Below are 15,344 nucleotides of genomic sequence, written 5' to 3' on the forward strand. Positions count from 1 at the left end.
ATAATAATCTATAAAAATAGATAATCAACAAGGATGTACTGTATAGCACAGGGGAACCCTACTCAATACACTGTAATAACTTATATGGGAAAAGAATCTGGAAAAGAATAGATATATGTATATGTATAATTGAATCACTTTGCTATACACTTGAAACTAACACAACATCATAAATCAACTATACTCAATATAAAATAAAAAATTTTTTAAATATATAAATCAGTACCCTATATTCTGTGTAGACTGGAAGTTTTGTGATGCACATTTTACATTATGGCCCACGGCATATAAAACATGGCAAGTGTAGGAGATTACTGAGAATGTGTACGTGAAGTCATTTAAGATGTGACCTTTCACGATTTTTTCTTTGTTGTAGTTTTTCATGTCTTTCCCCTTGTTGCCTCTTGCACTGGGTCCTGTGTTCCCCATCACTATGCATAAGTCCATCTGCTTTCAGGTGGTCGAGGGAGCAGCTTCCTCTGCTGATTCTCCCTGTCTCATTGATTTTTAACCAACCTCTATGCATAAAAGTGCTTTGTAGTTTCAGAACCTAAAACACAACCCAGAACACAGCACTAGCGATTGCTATTGTTATTATTGTTATTGAATCCCTGTGTATTGGCTGTTCTCAGACAGCGGTAGTCACCCTTCTGCTTAGGTGTCAAACTTACCTCTTTGCTGGTCTCCCTCCCTTGGCCTTCTATCACCTGGCTTCTATGCATTCATTCAACAAAGATTTATGGGGCCCCTGCCTGGTGCTGGGCGTGGCCTCAGGTGCTGCAGGTTCAGGAGTGAATGAGACAGACGCGTCTCTCCGGTTCCAATCGCTGTCCATTCTAGTGCGGGCGGCAGATGATAAAGAAAAGACAAATGATATAAGTCTGGATAGTGAAGAGTTCTGGGGAAAATAAAGCATCATAATGGATGGAGCATGGTGGAGGGAGGGGGCTCTATGTCAGACCACGTGGTCCAGGAAGTCCTCTCTGCAGAACTCCGTGACCTGGGGGAGCATCTTCCCAGGAGGCAGGCGGACGGTATGAAGATGCCAAGGGAAGGACTAGCCTGAGGTGTCTGAGGACCAGAAAGGCTGGGATGAAGGGAAGAGGGAGCTCGGATGAGATTAGGAGGTGGGGATGGGAGGCAGGTCATACAGGGCCCCAGAGGCCAAGATTTCATTCCATAGACCATGAGAAACTGAAGAGAAGCATGAGTTGGCTGTGGATAAGAAGGTCAGTTGGCTGCTGTGTGGGTTTGAGAGCAGGACCCAGAGGCCCCTTGGGAGGAGGTTGCAGTGGTCCTGGTAAGAGGTGCACGGCCTGGGCTAGAAAGGAGGAGGGGCTGGGTTCGGGTCATGTTTTGGAGGTCAAGGTGATAGGACAGGCTGGTGGATTGAGGAGGGGTGTGGTGGAGAGAGAGGAGGGGCAGCCTTCCTGGCCTCCTCCACTGGGCCCGGTCTTCAACTCTGTTCTAGAATCTTCCTGGCTCTATTCCTCCCCTTCTGGACATTTCAGAGCCCCTCTCTCCTCCCTGCTGCCCCCTCACCTCCCCAACTTCTCTTCCGACCAACTCCAAGGAGGAGAAGGAGGAAGGAGGGGGAAAAGTACGTGTCTAGATTCTGCAACAGCAGCTGCTCCTGGCCCAGTGTGACAGCGTCTGCGATGTAAATCTGCAGTCTCTCTGGATAACACAGGAAACAATTACTCATGCAGATGAAAATCTTTTATTCCTCTCCTTGACAGCTAGCAGCTCAAGGAGCCTTTACTATGTCAGTCCTCAGTCGAGATAGAAGCTAATATTTTCCATCTGGAGTCTCTGGGATAATATAAAGCAGCTCCCAGTTTAATAATGAGCTTCCAGTGTTTGGCTGGGCCACAGAGTTACAAAGCGGGGGGAGGAGGGAGGCTCAGAACAGTGAGAAAGATTCCAGGAAAGTACATCTGAGAACTGCAGGGGGAAAGTAATTTCAAAGTTAGGGGAAATCAGACACGGCACCAGCATAGTTATAGAGACGGCAGACGGGGTCCCGGGAGACAGGATCCAGCAGACAGACCCTGGGCAGGACAGGGTCCAGAACTGGGAGCCGGGGTCCTGAGCTCCAAGCTGGGGCCTCGTAAATCCATTTATTCATTCACTCATTCAGCAAGTGTTTCCTGAATGTCCAGGTCCTGTGTAGATTCTACATTAGTCTCTGGCGGTGATGGAGGTGGAGGGATTGACAAGTAAATAGGAAAATACCAATGCAGGGGGATAAGTATAATGATAGAAGAAAGCAACACAGATTTGGGAGCTGCTGGCCAGAGCCCAAAGGAAAGAACATTTTAGCAGAGGCCTTAGGTGAGCAAAGGTAGAGGGAGTGGAATTCCAGGCAGAGGGAACAGCATGTGCAAAGGCAGAATGACAGGGTTTGGGGAATTGTTAGGATCACAGGGTATGAAATATGGGTTGGACAGTGTGGTAGGCAGCTTCTAAAATGACCCCCACCTCCAGATGTTCCCACCCTAGCAGGGTCCCCTCCCCTTGAATGTGGTGTGTCCTGTGAATTGCTTCTAACCCACAGAATACAGGGCAAAGGTGACATGATGTATAGGTTATACATGATTCATTTTTCACTCACTCATTCATTCATTCGCTATTGTAATGATCTATCTTCACAGCAGTTATGAGACAGGCTGGGACCTGGGACCTTCTGCTGCAGTGCTTGCACGTGGACAAACCTCTCATGGAACAACAAAATACAAAGAAACTATGTGTGCAACTAACACTAAACGTGTGCATGCTGCAGTTGGGGCAAATTCTGGACAAAAGGTACAGAGAAAGAGACCAAAAAACCCAACTGCCAGTTCTCTGAGCCTGGCCTTTTCATGCTTCACAAATAAACAGAGGATCAACCCTGGAGGAAATGTTTAGCTGAAGAGAGTTGTTGCAGTTCCTGTGTTTGTCTCCAGGACTGTGAGATGTGTTGACTGAAGAGCTGATGACAATAACCCTGGAAACAGAAGGGGAATTCTTATAAATCACAAAGGAAAATAAGTAACTTCACCCATGGAGGGAAAGAGACAGCTTGAGAAAAGGGAGTTTGGAAAAAAGCTGCCTCTAGATAGCAGTCTTGTGGCTCTTGGTGTTCTGGCCGGGTGTCAGGCCTGAGCCTCTGAGGTGGGAGAGCCAAGTTCAGGACATTGGACCACCAGAGACCTCCTGGCCCCACGTACTTCCAATCAGCAACAGCTCTCCCAGAGGTCTCCATCTCAATGCTAAGACCAAGCTCCACTCAATGAGCAGCAAGCTCCAATGCTGGACACCCCATGCCAAACAACTAGCAAGACAAGAACACAAACCCACGCATTAGCAGAGAGGCTACCCAAAATCATAATAAGTTCACAGAAACCCCAAAACACACCACCGGATGCAGCCCTGCCTACCAGAAAAACCAGATCCAGCCTCATCCACCACAACACAGGCACCGGTCCCCTCCACCAGGAAGCCTACACAAGCCACTGAACCTACCTTACCCACTGGGGGAAGGCACAAAAAACAACGGGAACTACGAACCTGCAGCCTGAGAAAAGGAGACCCCAAACACAGTAAGTTAAGCAAAATGAGAAGACAGAGAAATATGCAGCAGATGAAGGGGCAAAGTAAAAACCCACAAGACCAAACAAATGAAGAGGAAGTAGGCAGTCTACCTGAAAAAGAATTCAGACCAATGATAGTAAAGATGATCCAAAATCTTGGAAACAGAATGGAGAAAATACAAGAAATGTTTAACAAGGACCTAGAAGAACCAAAGAGCAAACAAACAATGATGAACAATACAATAAATGAAATTAAAAATTCTCTAGGAGGAATTAATAGCAGAATAACTGAGGTTGAAGAACAGATAAGTGACCTGGAAGATAAAATAGTGGAAATAACTACTGCAGAGCAGAAAAAAAAAAAAAAAGAATGAAAAGAATTGAGGACAGTCTCAGAGACCTCTGGGACAACATTAAATGCACCAACATTCAAATTTTAGGGGTCCCAGAAGAAGAAGAGAAAAAGAAAGGGACTGAGAAAATATTTGAAGAAATTATAGTTGAAAACTTCCCTATGGGAAAGGACATAGTCAATCAAGTCCAGGAAGCGCAGAGAGTCCATACAAGGTAAATCCAAGGAGAAACACGCCAAGACACATATTAATCAAACTATAAAAAATTAAGTACAAAGAAAAAATATTAAAAGCAGTAAGGGAAAAGCAACAAATAACACACAAGGGAATCCCCATAAGATTAACAGCTGATCTTTCAGCAGAAACTCTGCAAGCCAGAAGAGAGTGGCACGACATATTTAAAGGATGAAAGGGAAGAACCTACAACCAAGATTACTCTACCCAGCAAGGATCTCATTTAGATTTGACAGAGAAATTAAAACCCTTACAGACAAGCAAAACCTAAGAGGATTCAGCACCACCAAACCAGCTCTACAACAAATGATAAAGGAACTACTCTAGGCAGGAAACACAAGAGAAGGAAAAGACCTACAATAACAAACCCAAAACAATTAAGAAAATGGTAGTAGGAACATACATATCACTAATTACCTTAAATGTAAATGGATTAGATGCTCCAACGAAAAGACATAGACTGGCCGAATGGATACCAAAACAAGACATGTATATATGCTGTCTACAAGAGACCCACTTCAGACCTAGGGACACATACAGACTGAAAGTGAGGGGATGGAAAAAGATATTCCATGCAAATGGAAATCAAAAGAAAGCTGGAGTAGCAATACTCATATCAGATAAAATAGACTTTAAAATAAAGACTATTACAAGAGACAAAGAAGGACACTACAAAATGATCAAGAGATCAGTATAAGAAGAAGATATAACAATTGTAGATATTTCTGAACCCATCATAGGAGCACCTCAATACATAAGGCAAATGCTAACAGCATAAAAGGGGAAATCGACAGTAACACAATCACAGTTGGGGACTTTAACACCCCACTTTCACCAATGGACAGATCATCCAAAATGAGAATAAATAAGGAAACACAAGCTTTAAATGACACATTAAATAAGATGGACTTAATTGATATTTTTGGACATTCCATCCAAAAACAACAGAATACACTTTCTTCTCAAGTGCTCATGGAACGTTCTCCAGGATAGATCATATCTTAGGCCACAAATCAAGCCTTGGTAAATTTAAGAAAATTGAAATCGTACCAGGTATCTTTTCCAACCACAGCACTTTGAGACTAGATATCAATTACAGGAAAAAAAACTGTAAAAAATACAAATACAGGGAGGCTAAATAATACGCTACTTAATAACCAAGGGATCACTGAAGAAATCAAAGAGGAAATCAAAAAATACCTAGAAACAAATGACAAAGAAAACATGACGACCCAAACCCTATGGGATGCAGCAAAAGCAGTTCTAAGAGGGAGGTTTATAGGAATAAAATCCTACCTCGAGAAACAAGAAATATCTCAAAAAAACAACCTAACCTCACACCTAAAGCAATTAGAGAAATTAGAACAAAAAAACCCCCAAAGGTAGCAAAAGGAAAGAAATCATAAAGATCAGATCAGAAATAAATGAAAAAGAAATGAAGGAAACGATAACAAGGATCAATAAAACTAAAAGCTGGTTCTTTGAGAAGATAAGCAAAATTGATAAGCCATTAGCCAGAATCATCAAGAAAAATAGGAAAAAGACTCAAATAAATAAAATTAGAAATGAAAAAGGAGAAGTAACAACTGACACTGCAGAAATACAAAGGATCATGAGAGATTACTACAAGCGACTATATGCCAATAAAATGGGGAACCTGGAAGAAATGGACAAATTCTTAGAGAAGCACAACCTTCCTAGACTGAACCAGGAAGAAATAGAAAATATAAACAGACCAATCACAAGCATTGAAATTGAAACTGTGATTAAAAATCTTCCAACAAACAAAAGCCCAGGATCAGATGGCTTCACAGGTGACTTCTATCAAACATTTACAGAAGAGCTAACACCTATCCTTCTCAAACTCTTCCCAAATATAGCAGAGGGAGGAACACTCCCAAACTCATTCTATGAGGTCACCATCACCCTGATACCAAAACCAGACAAAGATGTCACAAAAAAAGGAAACTACACGCCAATATCACTGATGAACATAGATACAAAAATCCTCAACAAAATACTAGCAAACAGAGTCCAACAGCACATTAAAAGGATCATACACCATGATCAAGTGGGGTTTATCCCAGGAATGCAAGGATTCTTCAATATACGCAAATCAATCAATGTGATACACCATATTAACAAACTGAAAGATAAAAACCATATGATAATCTCAACTGATGCAGAAAAAGCTTCTGACAAAATCAACACCCATTTATGATAAAAACCCTCCAGAAAGTAAGCATAGAGGGAACTTACCTCAACATAATAAAGGCCATATACGACAAACCCACAGCCAACATCATTCTCAATGGTGAAAAACTGAAACCATGTCCACTAAGATCAGGAACAAGACAAGGTTGCCCACTCTCACCACTATTATTCAACATAGTTTTGGAAGTTTTAGCCACAACAATCAGAGAAGAAAAAGAAATAAAAGGAACCCAAATTGGAAAAGAAGTAAAACTGTCACTGTTTGCAGATGACACAATACTACACATAGAGAATCCTAAACATGCTATCAGAAAACTACTAGAGCTAATCAATGAATTTGGTAAGGTTGCAGGATACAAAATTAATGCACAGAAATCTCTTGCACTCCTATACAGTAACAATGAAAGATCAGAAAGAGAAATTAAGCAAACAATCCCATTCACCATGGCAACAAGAAGAATAAAATACCTAGGAATAAACCTACCTAAGGAGACAAAGGACCTGTATGCAGAAAACTATAAGACACTGATGAAAGAAATTAAGATGATACAAACAGATGGAGAGATATACCATGTTCTTGGATTGGAAGAATCAACATTGTGAAAATGACTCTACTACCCAAAGCAATCTACAGATTCAATGCAATCCTTATCAAACTACCAATGGCATCTCTCACAGAACTAGAACAAAAAATTTCGCAATTTGTATAGAAACACAAAAGACCCCAACTAGCCAAAGTAATCTTGAGAAAGAAAGATGGAGCTGGATGAATCAGGCTCCCTAACTTCAGACTATACTACAAAGCTACAGTAATCAAGACAGTATGGTACTTGCACAAAAACAGAAATATAGATCACTGGAACAGGATAGAAAGCCCAGAGATAAACCCAAGCACATATAGTCACCTTATCTTAGATAAAGGAGGCAAGAATATACAGTGGAGAAAAGACAACCTCTTCAATAAGTCGTGCTGGGAAAACTGGACAGCTACATGTAAAAGAATGAAATTAGAACACTCCGTAACATCATACACAAAAATAAACTCAAAATGGATTAAAGACCTAATAGTAAGGCCAGACACTATAAAACTCTTAGAGGAAAACATAGGCCGAACACTCTATGACATAAATCACAGCAAGATCATTTTTGACCCACCTCCTAGAGAAATAGCAATAAAAAAAAAAGGGCTTCCCTGGTGGTGCAGTGGTTGAGAGTCCGCCTGCCGATGCAGGGGACACGGGTTCGTGCCCCAGTCTGGGAAGATCCCACATGCCGCCGAGCGGCTGGGCCCGTGAGCCATGGCTGCTGAGCCTGCGCGTCCAGAGCCTGTGCTCTGCAATGGGAGAGGCCACAACAGTGAGAGGCCTGCGTACCACACACACACACAAAAAACAGAGGACTTCAAGGGGTGTCTGAATCAGAGTCACATGTTTAACAGGTCTCTCTGGCTTCCACATGGAGGAGGAATTGGAAGGGCAAGAACAGAAGCAGGGGGCCAGTTGGAGGCTATTGACCTGGCCCCAGAGAGATGAAGGGGCTTAGAGGAGGGGGCTGCAGCTCCTTGTGGTGCCTGTGTTAACCTGCCCGCAAAGCCCAGGCCTGACCGAGGGTCACCAGAAATCCCCCTCCTTCGTTCATTTGCTGAGCTGACCACCTTTTTATTTTTTAATTAATTTTTTAATTGAAGTATAGTTGATTTACAATGTTGTTAGTTTCTGATATACAGCAAAGAGATTCAGTTACATAAATTCTTTTTCATATTCTTTTCTATTATGGTTTATTACAGGATATTGAATATAGTTCCCTGTGCTATACAGTAGGACCTTGTCGTTTGTCTATTTTATATATAGTAGTTTGTACCTGTTAATCTCAAACTCCTAATTTGTCCCTCCCCCCTTTCCCCTTTGGTAACCATAAGTTTGTTTTCTATGTCTGTGAGTCTATTTCTGTTTCATAAATGAGTTCATCTGTATCAGCTTTTAGATTTCATATACAAGTGATATCATATGATATTTGTCTCTTTCTGTCTGACTTAACTTCACTTAGTATGATAATCTCTAGGTCCATCCATGTTGCTGCAAATGGCATTATTGCATTCCTTTTTTAAAAATGAACTTGTAACTTACCACGTTAAAATGTACAGTTCAGTGGTTTTGAGTATATTGACAAAGGTGTGACTTCATCACCACTCTCTAATTCCAGAACATTCCATCACCCCAAAAAGAAACCCCATACCCATTAGCAGTCACTCCCCATTCCTCCCTTCCCCCAGCCTCTAGCAACCACCAATCTACTTCCTGTCTCTCTGGATTTGCCTATTCTGGACATTTCATGTAAACGGAATCACACAAGTGTGGCTTCTTTCACTTGGCATCATCTTCTCACAGTTCATCCACATCGTAGCTTGTGTCAGTACTTCACTCCCTTTTTATGGCTGAATGATATTCCTTGTATGGATGGACATTTATTCATTCATTTATTCATTCATCATTTATTCATTCATTCTCATTCCATGAGAGTCAGGAGGGTGATGTTCTCAGAGGTGAGCAGAGGCTGTGATTGAGATGAACACAAGAAACTTCTGGGGGGACTGGGGTGGATACAGGCATTAGAGTAATTCACCAAGTGGTACTTTTGTTTTATGTAATTGTCTGAAAGTTACAGTTTTACTTTAAAGATTTTTAAGTCCCCCAGCTCATCCGCATGCTCCACTCTGCCAGCCGTTTCAGTAAGTGGAGCTCGAGCACTGCCCAGACGGGAGCCTGTTTGTCATCCATCCATCAAGCGCCGACAGCCCTGATGACGTGGGGCAGGCCCTGACTCATCAGCCATTGGGCTCATTATCAGCCTGACTGTGTCCCTCCACTACCAGCCTTCTCACACAGGTAACCGTGCAGAGGCACCTCTTCAGCCACGCACAGAATGATTTCTGAGCCACAGTCCTGGGGTTCGGTTTTGGCATGGAGTCAGAAATCAGGCTTGAAGGGTGCTGCCATATTTTACCTCACACTTCCCTCGGAGCACACTTCAGAATGTTGATTTTAAAAGTAAATGACGGGTCACATCAAAATGAGGCTTAGGGAGGCGGGCCACAGAGGAAAGCCATTCTGGGTGATTCGGATGCCAGCCTCTCATTCTGCTACTTCCTTGCACTGCATCCCCTGTCATCTCAGCCATGGGCAGGCTTTTCACCTGGGGACCCTCAACAGTCAGCACAGGACAATGAAAGGAGGCCAAGCTTGTAAATTGTCATAGCAGGTGGCTGCGGCAGCTCAGCCTGCTGTTTTGGAAGACCACGGCCCGGGCGGCTTATAAACAACAGGAATTTACTTCTCACAGTTCTGGAGGATGGACATCTGAGATCAGGTGCCAGTGCGGTTGGGTTCTGGTGAGGACCCTCGTCTGGATGCACATGGTCATTTTCTTTCTGTGTCCTCAGGCAGCAGAAAGAAAGAGAGAAAGATAGAAAGCTCCCATGTGTCTTTTTATAAGGGCACTAATCCCATTCATGAGGGCTCCACCCTTGTGACTTAATCACCTCACAAAGACCTAACACCATTGCCTTGGGAGGTTAGGATTTCAACATGTGAATTTGGAGGGGACACAAACATTCAGTTCATAATAAGAGGTGCTCAATAAATGTTGGGCAAGAAACTAAGCCTGCTGGCCCAGGCAGCAGGCAGTGAGGTCCGGGGCCAATCACCTGGGGAAAAGCCTGACAACCTGTCTCCCAAGAGGCCTCCCAGGTCAAGGTTTCACAGTCTGGAGTCTAGTTCTCAACCTTAAGTACTTAGAAACTAGATTTTTCCAGCTCTTAGTAGACATGCATTCACGTAGTTCACAGGAGTAAAATGAGACCAGATGGGCAGTGTATGAATTTATTAACACACTGAGAAGTGTAACTCTTGGGGGGATCAGAACAGCCCCATCTAAGGGAACCCCCTCTCCCCCTGCAATCAGACTGAGAAGGAACCAAAGGTAGCTTAGCTGATAAGAGGCTGAGCCTGAGGACCAGGACTTGAACACAGGTGGTCTGTGCAGCTGTGTCCTCACCACATGCTACACTGCCTCAGGCAAGTCCATCAAAAATTAGCTTGGGGTCTGTGAGTGAAGTGTGTTCCCATTTCTTGTTTACCTGGGGCATGGGGGAGCCTTTCACCTAATCTCAGATGATCTCAAAACCACCCAAATTGGGGGCTTCCCCAAAATCACCCCCAGGAGGTTGACTCCATCTTCCCAGCTCTTCATTTCAGGGCTTGGTCCAAGCTGACTACCCTCAGCCCACCAAAAAAAATAATAGTAATAAAAATTAAAAATAATACAACCACTCCACACCAGAATCCCCAAATATGCTGAGTTTGTTTTCACTCTTCTGCTTGCAAGTGACAACAGGCTCAACCCAAATGGCTATACACAAACAAGAAAATACATTTGTTTGCATAACTGAAAGTCCAGGGATAGCTCCCGCTTCAGGCCCAGCTGGTTCAGGGCTCAAATCATGTTGTGAGGACTCACATTCTTTCCTTGCTTCACTCTGCCTTCGCTGTGTTGGCTTCCACCTCTGGCTTCCTTCTCAGAGGCTCTGCTTTCATGATTGCAAGGTGGCTGTTGCAGTCACGTCTCCTCTTATTCATAAAGGGGGAGGGAATAACACAAGTCTGGGATGGGGTTCCTTTGGCTCTGCAGCCAGAACTGGGCCACATGCGCATCCCTGAGCCCATCACTGCCATCAGAGGGGGAACTGATGCCTGATTGGCCAGGCCTGGGTCACATGCTCCTGGGAGCAGGGTGAAGTCTCTCCCACTGGAACCGAGTTGTTGGGGTCCTTCAAAGAAAATCAGGGCTTTAACTGAGAACAGGGTACATGGATGCTGAATGGCTCCAAACCACAAATGCTCACCACCGGTGCTTTGTACTCACCTCTGCTTTTTCTCACCACATTCCCCACACCTGGGTACCCCGCTCTGATCCAACACCTATCCCTGTCTTACACTCCTACTCACACTTCAAAACCCAGAGCCTGCCTCCACCCAGCAGCCTTCTCTGATCACCAGTGTCCACACATGCCCCTCCTCTGAGCTCTGAAGGCACGCACTTACCATCCATAATGCTCACAGGCCATGCAGCACAGGCTGTCTGGTCAAGGTCATTATCCTTTGGGCTGTATGCATTTTCTCTCCAGCACAGTTCCCTGGGACTGGGATAGGTAAACTTTTTTGGTAAAGGAACAGATAGTAAATATTTTAGGCTTTGTGGGCCATATCGTCTCTGTAACAACTACTCAGCTCTGCCGCTAGAGCACAAAAGCAACCAGAGACGAGATGTAAATGAATGGGCATGGCTGTGTTCCAATAAAACTCTATTTACAAAAACAGGTAGCAGGCCGGATTTGGCCTGTGGGCCATAGTTAGTGGACCCCTGCTCTGGGGCCTTAAGGACTAGACCTTGCCTTATTTGTTTTTGAATTTCTCACTCAGTCAGCACAGTGCTTGGTATACAGTGATCAACAGCCATTGCAGAGGATTGGACAACATTGTGATTCTATGATTTTTCTTTCTTTCTCTTAAAACAAAATACAAAAAGCTGTGAGCAGTGACTACACCCAAAGAGGATATAGTGTTTGTTCCCGGTCCACACCAAGAGCGAGATTCAGGGCGCCCTGGGAAATTCTCTTTCCTGGCTCTTCCAGAGAAAGTCATGAACAGACAAAGCAGTTGCTAGAAACTACTCCTCTACCTGGCACACCAATCATAAATAAATACACATGCGTGTATGAATGTGCATGTGTTTTTGTGGGTGCATTTGTGTAAAAATATGTCAGCACCTGTGTATGTGTGTACATGTCTATGCACGTGTACATTTGTGTGTAAGACTTGCATACCACCTGCAAGCAGGGACCTGTGTTGCAAAAGCCAGTCCCCTAACATGGCTGAATCCACGTCCTCCCTGCAGCCCCTGCCAAGGCCACCCATCAGTCTGAATTTCTGCTGAATGCAGAAATCCCCGGGCAGAGAGGGCCTGGGCCCGGCTGCTCTGTGGCTCTGTGCTGGGCGTCTTTTCACTCTCTGTTTGTCTGCAGGGCCACGTGCTAGAGAAATAACTGAGGAAAACTGAGTGTCTTTAGCAGGAGGATCACTGCCCTGTTTGTCCTAAAAAGCCAATCTTGTCTTGAGTTGGAAACAGTGGGAAGGAGCCATGGAGAAAGAAAGGGGCTGGTCCCCAAAAACCCGCTTTTGTGCCGGAGGAGGGGCTGCCAGGAATCCAGGCTCTGCCCTTCATGAACTGTGGGATCCTGAGCAAGGTAAACTGCTTCCCTGAGTTGCAATCATACATCTGTACGTTGAGAGTAACGCCCGTCTCTCAGGACTGCTGTGAGCATGGAAGATGACATATGTGGAGCTCCTGGGACAAGATTTGTTCTCAGCAGTGGCAGCCAGCATTCATATTAGTAATACCATTTTTATTATTCAGCATTAACATCAACAATACTAGTTATTATTTTCACAGGTTATCTAAAATGCTTCATGCCTTCCAGCCTTGTCTGTGTGGTCACACTCTACTGGATTCTCCCATCTATCCCCATCGAGGGCCCACCAGCTTCCGTCGAAGGGACAAAGCCTTCCTTAACCGGCCTTCACAAACACTGACTCTTTCACACAGTCTGCTTGAGGCTTCTGAGTCAAACTGGAGGGGTGGCCTCGTCCTCTTCTGAGAAACCATGTGGTTTAGTCGGGTTCAAATTCCTGCTCTGCCTCTTGCTAGCTGGATACCTAAGAGACTCAGCCTCTCCAAGCTTCTGTTGCCTTAACTGCAAAATGCTGGACACTTAACTCTATGGGGTCGCCAATGAGTTAACATGACCGCGCATGGTACCCTGAAGATGCCAAAAATAAAGGCTCATGTTCCAATCTTGGGGGGCCATTTATGATGCATGCTATATGAATTTGATTTTCACAACTAATGCAAATACTTCTCTGAGTCAGTGTTTTTTCTTTCTAAGAAGCCACCCAACAGCACAGAAGATGAATTTCCATTTCCTCCTTCTGGTGGCTTGTATAGCTATCTGTACCTTTGCGGGTCCTTGTTACTTTCTCCCCATCCTATTCGTGGCGCCATCATGGCTGCCCAGGTCAGGAGCTCCATCAGGGCAGGAAGCGGGCAGGAATTAGGTCTTTGCCACAATTGCTTAGACTGTCCTGCAAGTGTTCATTGAGAAACTATTATTTTTAGTTCTGAATGCAAAAACTATGATCAAGGTCTTTTTAAACTAAATTAGAGCAGATCTTTCATTAAAAAAAATACACAGACTCACAAGCCATTAGGAAAATACGAGCAAGTGTTCATAACCCCTCAGCATCCCTGGGCTCAGGAGAAACGGGTCACAAGTGTCCCCCTCCAGAGAAGGGTGGGTGTCATCCTTGCAGACACCGTGGGGAGCACGGGGTGCTGTCCACTGTTCCACTGGTCACTGCATTCAATGATCCAAAAATGTTTACTGGGCACCTACTGTATGCAAGGCTCTATTCTACATGTTGGTGAGACCCCCAGGATTTGCAGAGGGGTAGACAAGTCAACAGTGAATGTGGCATATTTTGAGGGGTGTCTCACTCTCCCAGGGAGCTGGCCCTGGGCCTGCCTTTCAGTGGGCTGGCTCTTCTCAAGAGGGGCCTGAGAGTGACTCATCCGTTTAAATTATGCTCCTCTGACACTGATCATGATCCTTCAAATACCACCTTGTGCCTAAATCCAAACACTGCCCATGAAGAAAGTGGCATCAGCCTGGTCTACATTTTGTGCCAAGTGGCCTCCAAGAATTTAAAGGAAAGTCTGACCCAAGTGGGAGTCTCACTGGAGAGTGGATGATCCTTGGGGGACCAGGCTCCCCATACGGATTCTACTAGGGTCGTCAGGTACCTGCTCATTTTCTTTTCCATCCGGGTGAGATGTCTGAAGCAGAGCAGGTCTTATCCAAGAGCCCAAGACTGTGGTGCTGAAAGGACAGCTCCATCACATTCCCAGACCGGAAAACAAAACAGAACCTAGGGGTAAGACAGGAATAAAGACACAGACCTACTAGAGAATGGACTTGAGGATATGGGGAGGGGGAAGGGTAAGCTGGGACAAAGTGAGAGAGAGGCATGGACATGTATACACTACCAAACGTAAGGTAGATAGCTAGTGGCAAGCAGCCGCATAGCACAGGGAGATCAGCTCGGTGTTTTGTGACTGCCTGGAGGGGTGGGATGGGGAGGGTGGGAGGGAGACGCAAGAGGGAAGAGATATGGGGATATATGTATGCATATGGCTGATTCACTTTGTTATAAAGCAGAAACTAATACACCATTGTAAAGCAATCATACTCCAATAAAGATGTTAAAAAAAAAAACAAACCAGAAGGAAGCTCGAAAGCCTGGCTGGCATGGAAAGATGGAGGGAGAGGGTCTGGGGTGGTGGGAACCTAGGCACAGCAAGGCCGCCACAGCTCTATGTGGGAAGGCTCCGCACTGTGTTCTGTGAGTCGTGGGACCTCTTTGCCCGCTAATTAGTACCAGGAATCTCAACTGCCCATAAAGGCATCTCTGACACCCACAAGATGAATTTTGCTTTTCACACATAATATAACACCTCTCTTAAGTCATCATTTTTTTCCTTCTCTAAGAAGCCTCTGGACGGCACAGAAGAATTAAAGATTTGCCCAGAGAATGTGGCTTATAAAAATACTACAAAAACCCAAGGAATGGCTGAAGCTACAGGTAAAGGTCTCAAAAACTGTGGCCACCATTGTGGACTGGGTCTCTCGAAGCAGGGGCCATCCACACCTTGTCTATCAGCTGGGGATGCTGAGTCCCTCTCTGCATGGCTGCTGTTGGGGAATCAAGATAATGGTGTGGGGTGATGGGGAGCCCCTCACTGGCTGCTCCATTCCCAGGGGGCTCTTGCCCTTGGGAGGAGAGGCCGGCTGCATGACCTT

This window comes from Mesoplodon densirostris, chromosome 4 (genome assembly GCF_025265405.1).
Source record: "Mesoplodon densirostris isolate mMesDen1 chromosome 4, mMesDen1 primary haplotype, whole genome shotgun sequence".
In the NCBI taxonomy this organism is placed as follows: domain Eukaryota; kingdom Metazoa; phylum Chordata; class Mammalia; order Artiodactyla; family Ziphiidae; genus Mesoplodon; species Mesoplodon densirostris.